The 15,203-nt window shown below is 41.3% G+C and overlaps 1 protein-coding gene across 1 annotated transcript in view; it reads left to right on the forward strand.

Moving 5' to 3' along the window:
- Positions 1 to 15,203, forward strand: part of LOC148029630 (ABC transporter G family member 35-like) — a 250,697-nt gene that overhangs the window by 211,888 nt on the left and 23,606 nt on the right. The gene's annotated exons all lie outside the window — the stretch shown is intronic.

The raw sequence follows: 15,203 nt of genomic DNA on the forward strand, positions 1-15,203 counted from the left end.
GTTGGCCATCTACGCCCTGGATGGCCAACAAGATAGGAGACAATTTTGGACCACCCTCAGTCAGTCTCTACCACAAGTTGATCACTGGATGGTAGGGGGTGACTTTAACATGGTGGAGGCTCTTGAGGACAGGAGAGGCAGTTGCATAGAAATCATTAGGGGAGGAGAGCAGGCTGCTTGGGAGGAGTTCTTATTCTAGGTTAGAGGCCAAGACCCATGGTTCACAGCAGAGTTTGGCAGGACAACAGGCTCACTTCAATTCTCCAGGAGAGATAGGGCGATAGGAGCCAGGACCTTCTCCAGGATTGATCAATTTTATGTGGATGATTGGGCCTGCAACATAGGCGGCCTTACAAGCATCATTCTTGGCACGACCCTCTCGGACCACTCACCAATTCAGATACTTCTTCTTGAGAGTAGGGGGACCACATTCTAGTGTTAGGATTCCAGAGCACTTGTTTTATGAGGATGATCTTACAGAAACAGTCACAGAGTGCTGGAGATCTAGACCCTTCTCAGCTGGACGGGCAGCTAGTGACTTGGATGAGAGCCTACAAGACATTAGTTCCCTCTTCAGAGAGGAGGCCACAAGGAGGAGATAGAGCCTTCTAGAGAAGGAAAGAGCTGTTAGGGCATCATTGGTTGCCTTACAAAGGGAGGAGGAGAGACAGCCAGGATGCAGATGGATAGTTGAGAGGATGCATACCACCAGGGCAGAGATTGATTCCATGAAGGAAGCTAGATCAGAGTCCATATTTCATGCAAGAGCCTCTTTTTGGACTCAATATGGGGACAAGGTTAATAGGGATTTTTTCCGCACCGCAGGGCCTAAACACTCTAGACAAGGTGTTCGGAGATTCAAGAGAGCTGATGGATCCATTGCACAAGGCCCTCTAGAGGCGAGACAGCTGGCCACACAATACTATACATCCCTACTAGGATCCACCGCTAGAGCCCCTGGATTTGAGAGAGATAGAGAAGCGGTTTGGCAGAGCACGCAAAGGGTGGTTACAGACAGGATGAGTAGAAATCTGATGGCCCATTTTATAGAGGCGTTAGAGGAGGTACTTCGGGTACTACCCTCGGGCAAGTGTCTAGGGGAAGATGGACTAGATAAATCCTTCTTTGTGAGCTATTGGGATCTTATCAAAAAAGGCCTTCACTCAGCCTTTCAAGAGATTATGGCATCAGGGACTATGCCAAAGAGACTCTCTAAGGGGCTGATTCATCTTATCCCGAAAGGAAGTGGAGATAGATTGGAGATCACACAGTGGAGACCGATCACCTTGCTTCTAGCAGTCATTGCATCTAGCAGAGACAGGACATTCACTTTCACAGTCTAGGATGATGGCCGCCTCCAGCGAGAGGACCTTGACCTTACAGCACTCAGTGGGGCTGCTCCAAGCAGAGAATCAGAGTAGTGGCACACTTTCAAAGAAAATGGCACATAGACCCAAACCCAACGACTTGTCTTATAGATGGATGGAGATATTGAGCATACCAGAGGAGGCCTCTACAGAGACTTCAGTGGGGTCCAGGAGAGTGGGTGTGGAGGGATCCCTTCCTTGATAGGCCATCCGACATCCCCTTCTTTGGCTACACTAGTAGATTGGGATGGAGGATACAAATGAGCAAGATTAGAGCACAACTTGCAACCATCCCTCATTGGCATAGAGAGGGAGTCTCAGATGAGTTCCTATTCAACTTTTGGAGGCGGCTACATGATAGCTTCAAGCCTAGGAAGATATCTCTCTTTCTATGGCTTTTAGCCCATAGGAGTTTAGCAATTGACACTTGGCTTGGATATGGCAGGGACCCATTGGCTTGCACGCGATGTGGTGAGCCAGAGGAGACACAGACACATTGCCTCTGGGACTGTCCTAGAGCCCAAGAGATTTGGAGGAGAGCTCTTAGGATAGTATTCCATGGTACAGCAGAGTCCATGGTGGCGACATGGGGGGCTGCAGCTTGGGTCACAGACAAAGGTCCAACTTGCGGCCATGAGGACACTCAAGGGAGCATTTCTTTTCTCATCATTGGACAGCATCTGAGCAGGATCCCTACCCTAAACTACTCACAGACACAGTGGACTCAGGGACATTGTCACAAGTGGGAGCTGATTTCAGCATTATAGCTTGGTACATATGGTCTGCGAGATGTAGCCAGGTCATTGATCTTCGGGATATACCCACTGGAGAGTCTTTATCAAGGATTTGGACAGACATAGTCCATACTCTCCATGAGAGATGGGAGAGGTTGCAGGGCAGCTCTAAGAGGATGAGGAAGAAAAGAGAGGCTTTCCTGAGGATTTGGGATTCAGACACCTTCTTTCACACTACCCCTCAGATGGTGTGGCACTTTAGTCCACCAGATTGGTTGTTTACACAACCATTGTATCTTTGATGTACTTGGTTACTCTTCACAGAGTTTCTTGTACTTTGTATTTACCTTAGGGGGACTTTCTCCGAGGTGTTATTAATAGAGTTCTCTTTTCTTAGAAAAAAAACTCAGTAGCATCATTATTGGGCTGATCACTAACAACATCTGGTACGAATCCCAGTGATGTTTTAGGCTTCTTTCCTTTCAAATCTCCCTGATTTTTTTATTTTCCAGCTTGTTGTCTATTGGGACAGTCCCTTGCAATGTGACCCTGTTATTCACAAATAAAACATTTATTTGCAACCATCAATTCCCTACGTTGTGCCAATGTTTTCGAGCCCTTTCTTTGTTGTTTTGGCCTCTTTTCAAGCTGGTTTTCAGATGTGCTCCTTTTCTCAGCCTTAAACACCTTTTTATTCAGCTTCTCCCCACTCTCTAAGAAGCCCGAATCCTTCCTACGCAACAAAGCATCGGCTGTAGCAGCAGTCTCTATAAGTTGAGACATGCTAGACACGGTGGATTTAATGCAAAAATCCCTGATTCCTTTGAGCAATCCACAAACATATTTTTCCACTTGCTCATGAAGGGGTATGGGGCGATAAGAAGTAATAGGAAGCAATGCATCCCAAAACTTATTATATTGCTCCAAATTCTTACATTCCTTAGCATCCAGCTTATTCCAAGCTGTCAGGATGTCCACCTTAAAGGTACTTGTCAACCAATTGGATACAAACATTTGCTTGAATCATACCCACGTTGACGATGCTCTACCTTGCATTAAAAAAGTGGACCACCACTGTAATGCATTTCCTTTCAAGAAACCGGTTGCCTTTCGAATCTTTGAGGACTCCGTGAAGTTCCCCCTTGAATAGGCTGCATCAAACTGTTGAATGAAAGTCAAAGCTTTTAGCCTATCTTGTACACCGTTGAAGGACTCAAAACTTCACTCCTTTTCCACCCTCATCGTAGTCTTTTGCTGCCCCTTTGGATGTCAAGTTGTCATACACTGGCTGCTGCAAAAAGGGTGCATTTGCTGAATTTACATCAAAACCAATGCCAAACGTAGCATTTGCATGACCAACATTCATTCCTTAAGCCCCATAAGCATTCGGGGGTGCAGATGCAGTATCAAACATACTACTTTGTGCCCCAGGCATCAAGCCAGTGTTATCATATATAGGGTTTTGCATATTTCCAGCCATACCCAAATACATTGGGCCTTGAACTCCATGCATTGGTTGTTGCATACCATAGGGATTTGTGCCATACATTCCCTTATGTGGTCCTTGTCCAACCATAGCATGAAAAATCGTGCTTCCACCAAAATATCCCGGTTGCCCCATCATAGCATGCACGCCTGGCTGTCCAAAATCCAGTGGATTGGCACTTCTGTGATGGCCTTGCATTTGCATTCCTTGCCCCGTAGGTACCAACTATTTTATTTCATTAGCATCTTTGGGAGCTTTAAATGAAGGGTTTGACATTATCTTCGATGCATCTTGCTATCTCAAAGGTATAGAAGACGTCTTCTTCTTCTTGCCTTTGCTATCCTTCTTTGGAGCATTCAAAAATCGGGTCAATTGAAGATCCTTTGCCAATTCAGCAAAGAGATTTGCTGCTGTCCTCATTCGATTCTTGAACTGGTCATCAAATTCCTCTTCACTTTGCTAGTCATCAGCCTCCTTATGCCCTAAAGACCGTGCATCTTGCCCAATAACAACATTTTCAGCTTGTTGTCCATGGTCTGAACCTTGTCCAAGGTAAGGCATTGCATTTCCTTCATTCCCATGTGAACGTTCATATTGAGAGGCATCATCATTGCTTGAGTCCATCTCATTGTATGAAGAGATATTGCTGTAATTTCTCAGCTGGGAGTAAAAATCAGCACTAGCACAAAGCTTTGGCTTGCAATCAGGTGCCTCGAGCCCACCAAATCAAGGGATTGAGTGGTATCCTGGCAATGGAACCATGAAAGCAGCCTTTCTTCTATGGATGGGTGGTAAATCCCTGATTACAACTTAATTACAGCAACAAACAATTAATGCAAATCTGAAAATACAAATTTACCTATTGATCTTAGACAATGCACACTCGATTTGCTCCAAAATTGGCACCCCTTTCGGTATTTCTTTAGCTTTATTGAAGAAGAAGTTAATTTACAATGGGATTCTCCCAATCCCTTTCAATATTCCAACTCCCCTTGCTATTCAAAATCACTAGCCAGTCTTTAATCTGATTTGCCCCTTGATTCAGGCAATCAATTGGCCTTTACCCGCTTTGATGGAGATAGAAAATGCCCCAAATTCAATTATTTGCTGGTCCCTCCACTTAAATAGGCTAAAAACTACTTTAGCCCTGTTGAATCCCAAGTCTTGGAGCTTCTAATTTCTGGCACGGTTCCCAAGGCTGCTAGTAAACTCTAGTAAATTTCTTAGCCTCTAGGGGTCCAAATACTAAGATCTTTGGAGCAAGGCTGTGAAATGGTTGGGAGATGAGATAGAAAGCTGTAGAGAGAGAAAATTTAGAGTTTTGTTACAAAGAATGACTGAAAATCAGTCAAATGTAGTTGCTGCCCTGCCACAACAGCTTGAAAATGTTGTCTCCTGCCGTTGATTGGTCTTTTCCTGCCCCTCCAATGGCTGCAAATCAGACCAGTAGCCTCCCCTTCCTCTCTCTTGTAGGCTGAATTTATAAAAATACCTCTCTCCAATCTCTAAAGACGTTTTTGAGTCTTGCATGGGCATTTTTGGCAAGTGGCAGTCTTCCCAAATGGTTTTTCCAACATTTTTCATAATTAAATATTAATTTTCAATCTTTAAATATTAAAAATTAATCTAATAATTATTTCGGTGTCCTAAAAAATAATTAGACTAGCCAATAATTAAATTAGCTAGGCAAATTCCATTTCTGAGTATCTCGATGCCATCTTTGACTATCAGATTGGCGTTAGATAGCATTAAACGCCACTTCTCTAGTGTCACTAACTTACACTTATGGCCAAATGGATGATCTAAGCCAACAACTAGCACTAGATACCACTAAGTACCTGTGCGGCATAACTTATAACAACTTTTACCTTTGACATCCTATGTTTTCTTCGGATCTTGGGCTCGTAAATTTACTTTAACCCCAGTTGCACCTCGTATGTGTAACATTTATTTAATCATGTGATTAAAAATTAATCCACATGTTAAGTGAGGTGTCAAAAATACATGTCCTCATGGCAGTAAAAAGTGTCCCTGTGTCCTAGTGAAGATCACCTGCGCTTCTCTCTGTGAGCATAGGCGTGAGTTAAACCCAACAAACCCCCCTAGAGTGAAGAGTGATCAAGATACAAGGGTCATCCACCAAAGGAGATCAAATTTAAAACATTGCGAAATGCTTCAAATTTGTCACGAGAAAGAGATTTGGTAAAGATGTCTACCACATTATTGGTGGTAGGACAATAGGCAAGGCTAATATCACCTGCATGTAGCCTCTCTCTAACAAAGTGATAGTGGATTTCAATATGTTTCGTGTGTGCATGAAACACTGGGTTCTGTGCCACTACAATGGCACTCTTAACTATCAATGAACAAAGAAGTAGGCTTTGTGATACATCCAAACCAACTAACAAGTGTCTAAGCCATATACATTCAATTATGGTAGTGAAAGCTGCCTTGTATTTAGCTTCACATGACAATGCAGCAACAGTGGATTGTTTCTTACTAAGCCAACAGATGCAAGATGAGTCAAGAAAGAAACAATTGCCACTAGTGGAGTGACGAGAGTCATAATTACCAACCCAATCAAAATCACTGTTAGCATGTAAGTGCAATGGTCCCCCCTTGGCATAAAGCAATCCAAGAGTCCTAGTACCCTGCAAGTAACGGAAAACATACTTGATAGCTTGCCAATGTGACATGCGTAGCTGATGCATATATCTGCTTAGGGTTGAAACTACAAACTGTATGTCTAGCCTTGTGTTGCATAAGTAAATAAGACATCCAATTGCTAGAGCATATGTATGGATATCAAACAAGTCACCGTCATAATGCAATGACAGCTTTAGTCCTCGTTCGATTGGCTTACAAATTGGCTTGCAATCCTGTAAACCAAACCTCTCAAGAAGCCTACTAATGTATCTAGACTGTGACAATCGAATGCCTCTAGCATCATGAATAAACTGAATGCCCAAGTAATAGTGCAAAGGCCCCAAATTTAACATCTCAAAAGTTTGCTGCAAATTTTGTTTGAATGCTGAAATCGGTTCAGCATGTGTCCTTGTAAGCAAAAGATCATCAACATATAGACATATGACCAGCAAGGATCCCCCCTCTTTACGTACGTAAAGTGTAGACTCTGATGAGCTATTTATGAACCCTTGGCTACATAAAAAGGTAGTTATCTTTGCATACCAAGCTCAAGCAGCTTGCTTCCAACTTGCAGACCAAGTGTTCGGATCGCATTCTACAACCCCATTCTGCTATGGAGTATAAGCAGTAGTATACTAATGAACAATGCCTTTCTACTTCAAAAAAAAATTCAGCATAGAAGACATGTATTCCCCTTCCCCCCCACTCCCCCTCTCGGTCCGAATGGAGAGTCTTTACCCTAGAGTCATATTTATTTTCAGCAAGTGCTAAAAAAGCCAAAAATGTATCATATACTTCTGACTCTTTCACCGAAGAGTAGATCCAATCAAAATTAGTAAAGTCATCAATGAAAGTGACAAAATAGTAACAGCCACCCAATGACTTTGTCTACATAGGGCCACATACATCCAAGTGCACAATCTGTAATCTGGCAGTTGCTCTAAAAGCAACATCATGAGGAAATGAAAAACGATGCATTTTTTCCAAAATACATCCCTTGCATATCTACTCAGGAGGTCTCTCCAAGAGAGGTAAACCATCAAGCATCTGTGTACGTTGCATAAACATCAAGCTACCATAGTTTACATACCCCATGCGAGCATGCCATAACTCCGCTTGTGACACAATAGGAGTGAGAGTGGACGCTAGATAGGCTGACTGATCAACTGAAAAAGCATCCAACTCATATAACCCATGACATAGAGTGCCAATCAAAACCAAAGTCATGTGTTCCTTATCTCTGACCATACATCTATCATCATCAAAGGTGATCTGCAATCCACACCTTGCCAACTTGCCAAAGAAGAAATAGATAACAAATTCCTCTTTATGTCTGGCACAAACAAGGTATCTTGCAAGCGGAAAATAGAGCCATCAATAATGGTCAACACAATCTCCCCAATGCCTCTCATAGCGTATGATGCATTGTTGGCATATGGTACAGACTGGCCAACCGAGGCTGTCACCACGTGGTGATACTTTTTGCAGTTGCTTTCCTTACTTACTTATATAAATATTTTATTTTTCTTTTCTTTAGTTGCTGTTGCTTTTTACCCCCTAAGTTCTCTTGGATTAAGACGGGATCTTTGCATGGCTAGAAGAGGCAGCCATTGGAACAAATTGGACTAATGGTTTATTTGAGCCTTAGGACCGATTCCATATTGAATGGGCACTGAAGAATAGAATGCCAGTGGTTTGGGACTGTGTGCTTAGCCATTAGAGATGGCGCAGGACAATGAGCCTAGCCAAGATAGAAGATGCACATGTAAGAATGCTCACTGAATAAAATTCACCGTAACTGAGCCACATTACACTTTTTGATGTGGTTGCAATGATAAAAGTTGCTCAGAACAACCTGAGGAATGCAGGGGTCATCATCCCTAAAATTTAAGGAGTTACTATTTTTGGACCCCAGAATCTGTTCGCGTCATTATCTTCGTTTTTGCATGAGGATTAATTCTCTAGTCTGTGCCAAGGTCAAATTTTGCACCAATCATGGAGAATTTTAGACCAGAAGGTTTAAACGGGAAAATTGTTACATGTATGCCATGTGGCACAAATTCCCAAAAGAGAGAGAGAGAGAGAGAGAGAGAGAGAGAGAGAGAGAGAGAGCATTTTAAAAAAACGTAATAGGCATGAGGGGCAGATCTAAGAGAAAAGTTTTGAGGAGCTGAGGGCAAATTGTTACAAGTTTATCAGCTATGGAGAGTACTACTTCGTCTCTGACTCATGTACGAAGGTAGAGCTTGCTCCCTTTGGTCAACTCTCTCGCTATTCTCAGAGGAAATGCTCTGCATGATGGGCTGATTCCATCGAAGGTACAGTTTTGTGTTTTCTTTGCACTTATGCTGAGGCAAGAGCCTCACTGTTCAGGTTCAGGAGCAACTGTTGGCTTCTCCAATGCAGCAACTAAAGAAAGTGATGACCATGCCACACAGGAACAGGGTTTTTCAGCTCTGATTTAGTGCTATTTGTGGGATTTTTTTATTGCTGGAATGATGCCAAGGTAAAAGGGATGTTGTTCTAGATATGTTGGACAGTTAAAATAGTAAATATAGAGTTTTGCAGACTGCAATTCTGCACATGAATCATTGAGTTATGGTCACAGAAAATGCTTTCCTGAAAGGGATGTTGTTCTGGATATGTTGGACAGTAAGAACAGTAAATACAGAGTTCTGCAGACTGCAATTGTGCACATGAATTATTGAGTTATGGTCACAGAAAATGCTTTTCTAAAAGGGATGATGTTGTGATCATGTTGTACTGTCCTTATGCAGCTGGGATTTACTCAGAAAATATGAAAAGCAACTATTCACATGTTATGTATTTTGGAATATTTCATTTTTGTAACTTTCCATCTTTTAATTGAAAAAGAAATACCGAGAGGGTCGCCAGTCTTCAAGGCCAATCTGTTGTTGAGCAAGGGAGTGAGGTCTGTGTGTGTGTGTGTGTGTGTGTGTGTGTGTGTGTGTGTGTGTGTGAAAAGACCAGGTGTTAATTGAAGGAACTACCGCTTTATGTGAGTCATAGACAGGTTTCATGGTTCTATTCCCTGGATTTGAATTCTTTTCTGTAAGAATTTAAGCTTGGACAGTTTTGGGTGAAAAGGCCATACACACAGGTTTTACAAATATTACAGGACTAGAGAGATTGCAGACATGGACAAAGGCAAAGGAAAACTCCCTCATGAAGAAAAGAGTTCTTCTTCTGCTCATAAACACCGAAGAGAGTATTGGTGCACAGGTGTCAGCACCTTCTAGAACCGACATTGAACCACAGGATGAGGAGCAAGAACACGACTTGTTTATGGCACAACTCCTCAGTATGGTTGGCTCTTTCGAACAGCTTGTAAAGAATCCTCGAATGCAAAAATTTGCATGTGGAAAAGACACCAAACATGGAGACAGGTCTAGTGCAACAAGAAGCACAAGCACAGGATCAGGGAGTAAATGGTCAAGGCAGTTATGCACAAGTGGCACAACAGACTATTCCTCCTTAGTTTGCTAATTATCCTAGTTACTTTGGTGGTGGGTCAGTTTTTCAAGCAATGGCTGGATTACCCACTAGTTATCAAGGATACTTGCCCAGAGGGCCACCAAGAATGATGCCTATTGAGGCAGTGAACCCACTTTATGCTAATATTGGTCTACAACCTGGTTATCAAACTTTGCAGAGTTCTTATTTGATGCCTGGAGTACAAAATGCAGCGGCTGGTTTTTTTCAGCCTAGTGGGCATATGGCAGCTAAGATAGGTGAAATGAATGTTGATAATGCGCCTAAGGGACTCCCCTTTTTACAGCCACCTGTCTATGACAACCTTGCACCAAAAAGTGCAAAGCCTAAAGACTATAAAGTGGGTGGTCAGGCATTAAATTTTGAAACCTTCAGTGGTATGCAAGATAAGCTGAAAGCTTTGACATTTATACAGCAATTTGATGTAGCTTACACTGGAGGGAATTTTACTAAGACTTTCAAGGTGCGGAAGGTTGAAACTTTTTTAAAAGGTAATGCTTTGCAATGGTGGAACATATTGTTGATGCAAGGATATGCACCTGCCACTTGGGTCCATTTCAAACAGTTATTTGCAGCCTCATGGTTAATTAACACATTTGAAGTAGATGTCATGACTGCATGGCATAAATTGGACGCGGAAAATTGTGCGGATTTAGAAGAGTACAATAAGAAATTATGGGAAGCACTTTTGCCTGTGAGTTCTTACAAGACAGTGCCCCTGTCAGAACAAATTGAAAAGTATTGTTGCAGTTTGCCCGAAGCCATTAGGGATTATTATACCAAGACTAGGATTACAAATATGGTACTATTAATTGAAAATGTTGGTATGGAAAATGGATTGTTGAAAGGAAAAGCTAACAGCTTTAAAGGCACTGAAAAGAAGGATTCTCAGCTTAAGTAGGATCTTGGCAAGAAGAATAAGTAATTGTCTCTTGGCCAGACTTGAAAACCGTTCATGATGTCCGCAGTTTCCTTGGCCTATACTCTTACTACAGCAGATTTGTAAGACACTTTGCAGAGATTGCTTCTCCTTTACATGCACTTGAAAAGAAGGATGTCAAATGGCAATAGATTGACAAAGAGAAATCAGCATTTAGATGTTTGAAGGGGAAAATGACTACTGATCTAGTACTTATTTTGCCAGATCTGTCTAAGCCATTCGTAATGCAGTGCAATGCATGTGGAAACAACATTGGTGTTGTATTAATGCAGAATGGCCGAGTTGTGGTATATGAGAGTAGAGTACTTTCTGTTGTTGAAAGGACTTACCAAATTTATGAGAAAGAGTTATTGGCTGTGATCCATGCACTTTCTAGTTGGAAGCACTATTTGCTTGGTGCTGATTTTGTAGTGCAAACAGATCATCAAACACTTAGATACTTTCTCACACAGGCTAAATTGTCAGAGAAACACATGCATTGGGCAAAGTTCCTATCTATGTTTCATTTTCAGATAGTGCATGTGAAAGGCAATAAGAATGTAGTTGCAAATGCTTTATCTTGCAAACCACAAGTGTCAACTATTTTAATTTCTTATCACCATGAATTGGATGATATAAAAGAGCAGTATGCAGATGACGAAGATTCCTCGAAAATCTATGAACAGTTGATCAATGACCAACATAATGATCATTATGTGTTCAAAGAAGGCTTTATCACGATGCATGGAAGACTATGCATTACAAAACAGCTAAGGCCAAAAGTTTTATTAGAAAGTCATGCTCCACCGTATGCAGGTCATCGTGGTATTGATACTACAGTCAAAGCGGTAGAGACTTTCTTCTATTGGCTAGCCTTGAGATCTAATGTTGATGCATATGTCAAATCTTGCCTTGTATGCCAAAAGGTCAAATTTGATAGACAGAAGGCACCAAGGTTATTGCAACCACTGCCTATTCCAGAAAGGCCATGGGAAAGTATTGCCATGGATTTCATTTTTTATCTTCCCTGAACTTCTTCAGGGAATGATGGAATCTGGACTATCATTTGCAGATTCAACAAACAGGCACATTTCATTCATGTAAGGAAAAAGGTTAAGTCAGAACACATGGTAAAGATATTTATGCAAAATATCTTGAAGTACCATGGAATGCCACGGTCAAGTGTGAGTGATAGAGACCCAAGAATGACTAGCTTGTTTTGGAAAGCATTGTTTGAAAACATGGGCACTACGCTGAAATTTTCATCTTCTTTCCATCCACAAACCGATGGACAATCTGAAGAAGCAAATTCGATTGTTTTAGATCTACTGAAGTGTTATGTTTCAGATCATAAGACTTCTTGGGTACACTACTTTCCATTGGTTGAGTATGCATACAATAATACAGTGCACTCATCTACTGTCAAAGCACCTTTTGAGATAGTGGAAGGTGGAAAGAAATTGTCTCCCATTTTGCAGACAAAAGATAACATTTTTGAAGCAGATCGTTATGTAAAAGATTGGGAAGAAGCATATAAAAAGGTCAAGTATGCTTTAGAAAAGTCACAAGCTAAACAGAAAAGAGCTGCTAATAGTCATCGTCAGGAACTCTTGTTCAAAAAGGATGACTAGGTCTTATTGCATTTTAAAAAGGCACGTTTGAGAAAACAAAAGGGCAAGGAACGTTTGTTTCCAAAGCTGAGTATGCATTACTATGGCCCTTTTCAAGTCTCAGAGAAGATCAATGACATGGCATATAGGCTGAAATTACCAGAGAATTGGAAAATTCATAATGCATTCTATGTGAGCCCATTGAGGCCTTTTATTGGTGAAATGCCAGAAGATATGGTTCAACAGGAACAGCTTGAAGCAGAGGAATTAGATGAGATTCTAGTTCCTTAGCAGATCCTAGTACATAAGAATAGGAAAGTAAAAGATAGAGTTGTTTTTAAAAAAATTGGTAAAGTTCAAGAACTATACACCAATGGATGCCAAATGGATGGAAGAGACTGAATTGGCAAATTCGCCTCACTTATTGCAACTTTACCGAGAAGCTGTCTTACTAGAATCTATAGTGACTTAGAATGCTTTTTGAAGCAATGTACATTCTCTATTGTACAATTGAATACTGCATGTCATTGAATAATGCACAATGTATGGTTTACTCTTTGCAGTAACATGTGTATCATTGAATAAAATCTCATTGCTTTGAAGTTGCATTTGTTACATTTCAGTTGAATAATTATACATGTTGTGACACTAGTAGTTCGGAGATACGTGCTATCGCCCTGTGTTGCATCTGGAAACATGTATATTAGAAAGGCTCCTAGTAATCATAGTTGGATACAGTATGTGATGCTCCACCTATGTGAGACTTGAACTTATAATGACACAAATGGTAGTGGGGAAACTCCTACCATTGCTCCGTGTCATCTATTAGCAAGTGATACATGCGATGGCACTAATAACATAGAGAACCTTGTTATCGTCCTGTGTCATCTGTTAGCATGTGTGGCACGCAATCGAGGTCACTTGCTTCTTTCAAGAGGCGGGTATATGACCAGGTGGTGATACTTTTTGCAATTGCTTTCCTTATTTACTTATATAAATATTTTGTTTTTCTTTTCTTTAGTTACTGTTGCTTTTTACCCGGAGAGTTCTCTTGGATTAAGCCGGGATCTTTGCATGGCCAGAAGAGGCAGCCATTGGAACAAATTGGACTAATGGTTTGTTTGAGCCTTAAGACCGGTTCCATATTGAATGGGCACTGAAGAATAGAATGTCAGTGGTTTGGAACTGTGTGCTTAGCCATTAGAGATGACGCAGGACAATGAGTCTGGCCAAGACAGAAGATGCACATGTAAGAATGCTCACGGAATAAAAGTCACCGTAACTGAGCCACATTACACTTTTTGATGTGGTTGCAATGATAAAAGTTACTCAGAACAACCTGAGGAATGCAAGGGTCACCATCCCTAAAATTTGAGTTACTATTTTTGGACCCTAGAATCTGTTCGCATCATTATCTTCATTTTTTTATGAGGATTAATTCTCTAGTCTGTGCCGAGGTCAAATTTTGCACTGGTCATGGAGAATTTCAGACCGGAAGGTTTAAACGGGCAAATTATTACATGTATGCCATGTGGCACGAATTCCCAAAAGAGAGAGAGAGAGAGAGAGAGAGAGAGAGAGAGAGAGAGAGAAAGAGCATTTTAAAAAAATGTAATAGGTATGAGGGGCAGATCTGAGAGAAAAGTTTTGAGGAGCTAAGGGCAAATTGCTACAAGTTTATCAGCTATGGAGAGTACTTCTTCGTCTTTGACTCATGTACGGAGGTAAAGCTTACTCCCTCTGGTCAACACTCTCTCTATTCTCAGAGGAAATGCTCTGCATGATGGGTTGATTCCATCGAAGGTACAGTTCTGTGTTTTCTTTGCACTTCTGCTGAGGCTCCTCACTGTCTAGGTTTAGGAGCAGCTGTTGGCTTCTCCAATGCAGAAACTAAAGAAAGTGATGACCATGCTACACAGGAACAGGGTTTTTCAGCTCTGATTTAGTGCTGTTTGTGGGACTGTTTTACTGCTGGAATGGTGCCAAGATAAAAGGGATGTTGTTCTGGATATGTTAGACAATAAAAACAGTAAATACAGAGTTCTGCAGACTGCAATTCTGCACATGAATCATTGAGTTATGGTCACAAAAAATGTTTTCCTAAAAGGGATGTTGTTCTAGATATGTTGGATAGTAAGAATAGTAAATACAAAGTTCTGCAGACTGCAATTGTGCACATGAATCATTGAGTTATGGTCACAGAAAATGCTTTCCTAAAAGAGACGTTGTTCTGGTCATGTTGTATTGTCCTTATGCAACTGGGATTTACTCAGAAAATATGAAAACCAACTATTCACAGGTTATGTATTTTGGAACATTTCATTTTTATAACTTTCATCTTTTAATTTAAAAAGAAATACCGAGACGGGTGCCGGTCTTCGGGGCCAATCTGTTGTTGAGCGAGGGAGTGAGGTCTCTGTTTGTGTGTGTGTGTGAAAAGACTAGGTGTTAATTGAAGGAACTACTGCTTTATGTGAGTCATAGACCAGTTTCAGAGACTGCAATAAAAGAAGAAAACAAATCTCTACAAGATGTGATGTACCTAGAAGCACCATTGTCAAAAAACTACATCCTTGACGCCCTCTTCTTCTCCTTGGCTATGCGCTTTCTACATGCAGTGATGTAGTGTCCTAGCATTTTGCAATAGTGACACTTGTCCTTCTTGGTTTGCGTGCCGCCCTGTCTTTTGCTATTCTGTGAAGCACCTGATGTCTGAGAGTTGTGACAAATGCTCCGCACCATAAAAGCCTGCTCAGAGGCTATGACATCCACACCTCTATTCTTTCTTGTTTGCTTTCCTCTAAGAGAAAACTAACCAACTAAAGGAAAGTAAGTGGCTGTGGGGAAATCCTCATGGTGAGGTTCAAGGTTGTATGAAAGGCGAAGTACAAGGGCGGCAATGAATTCAAGGTAGTAGCTATTAACTGC

This window comes from Lygodium microphyllum, chromosome 10 (genome assembly GCF_053477565.2).
Source record: "Lygodium microphyllum isolate KBCC chromosome 10, Lygodium_microphyllum_v1.1.10, whole genome shotgun sequence".
In the NCBI taxonomy this organism is placed as follows: domain Eukaryota; kingdom Viridiplantae; phylum Streptophyta; class Polypodiopsida; order Schizaeales; family Lygodiaceae; genus Lygodium; species Lygodium microphyllum.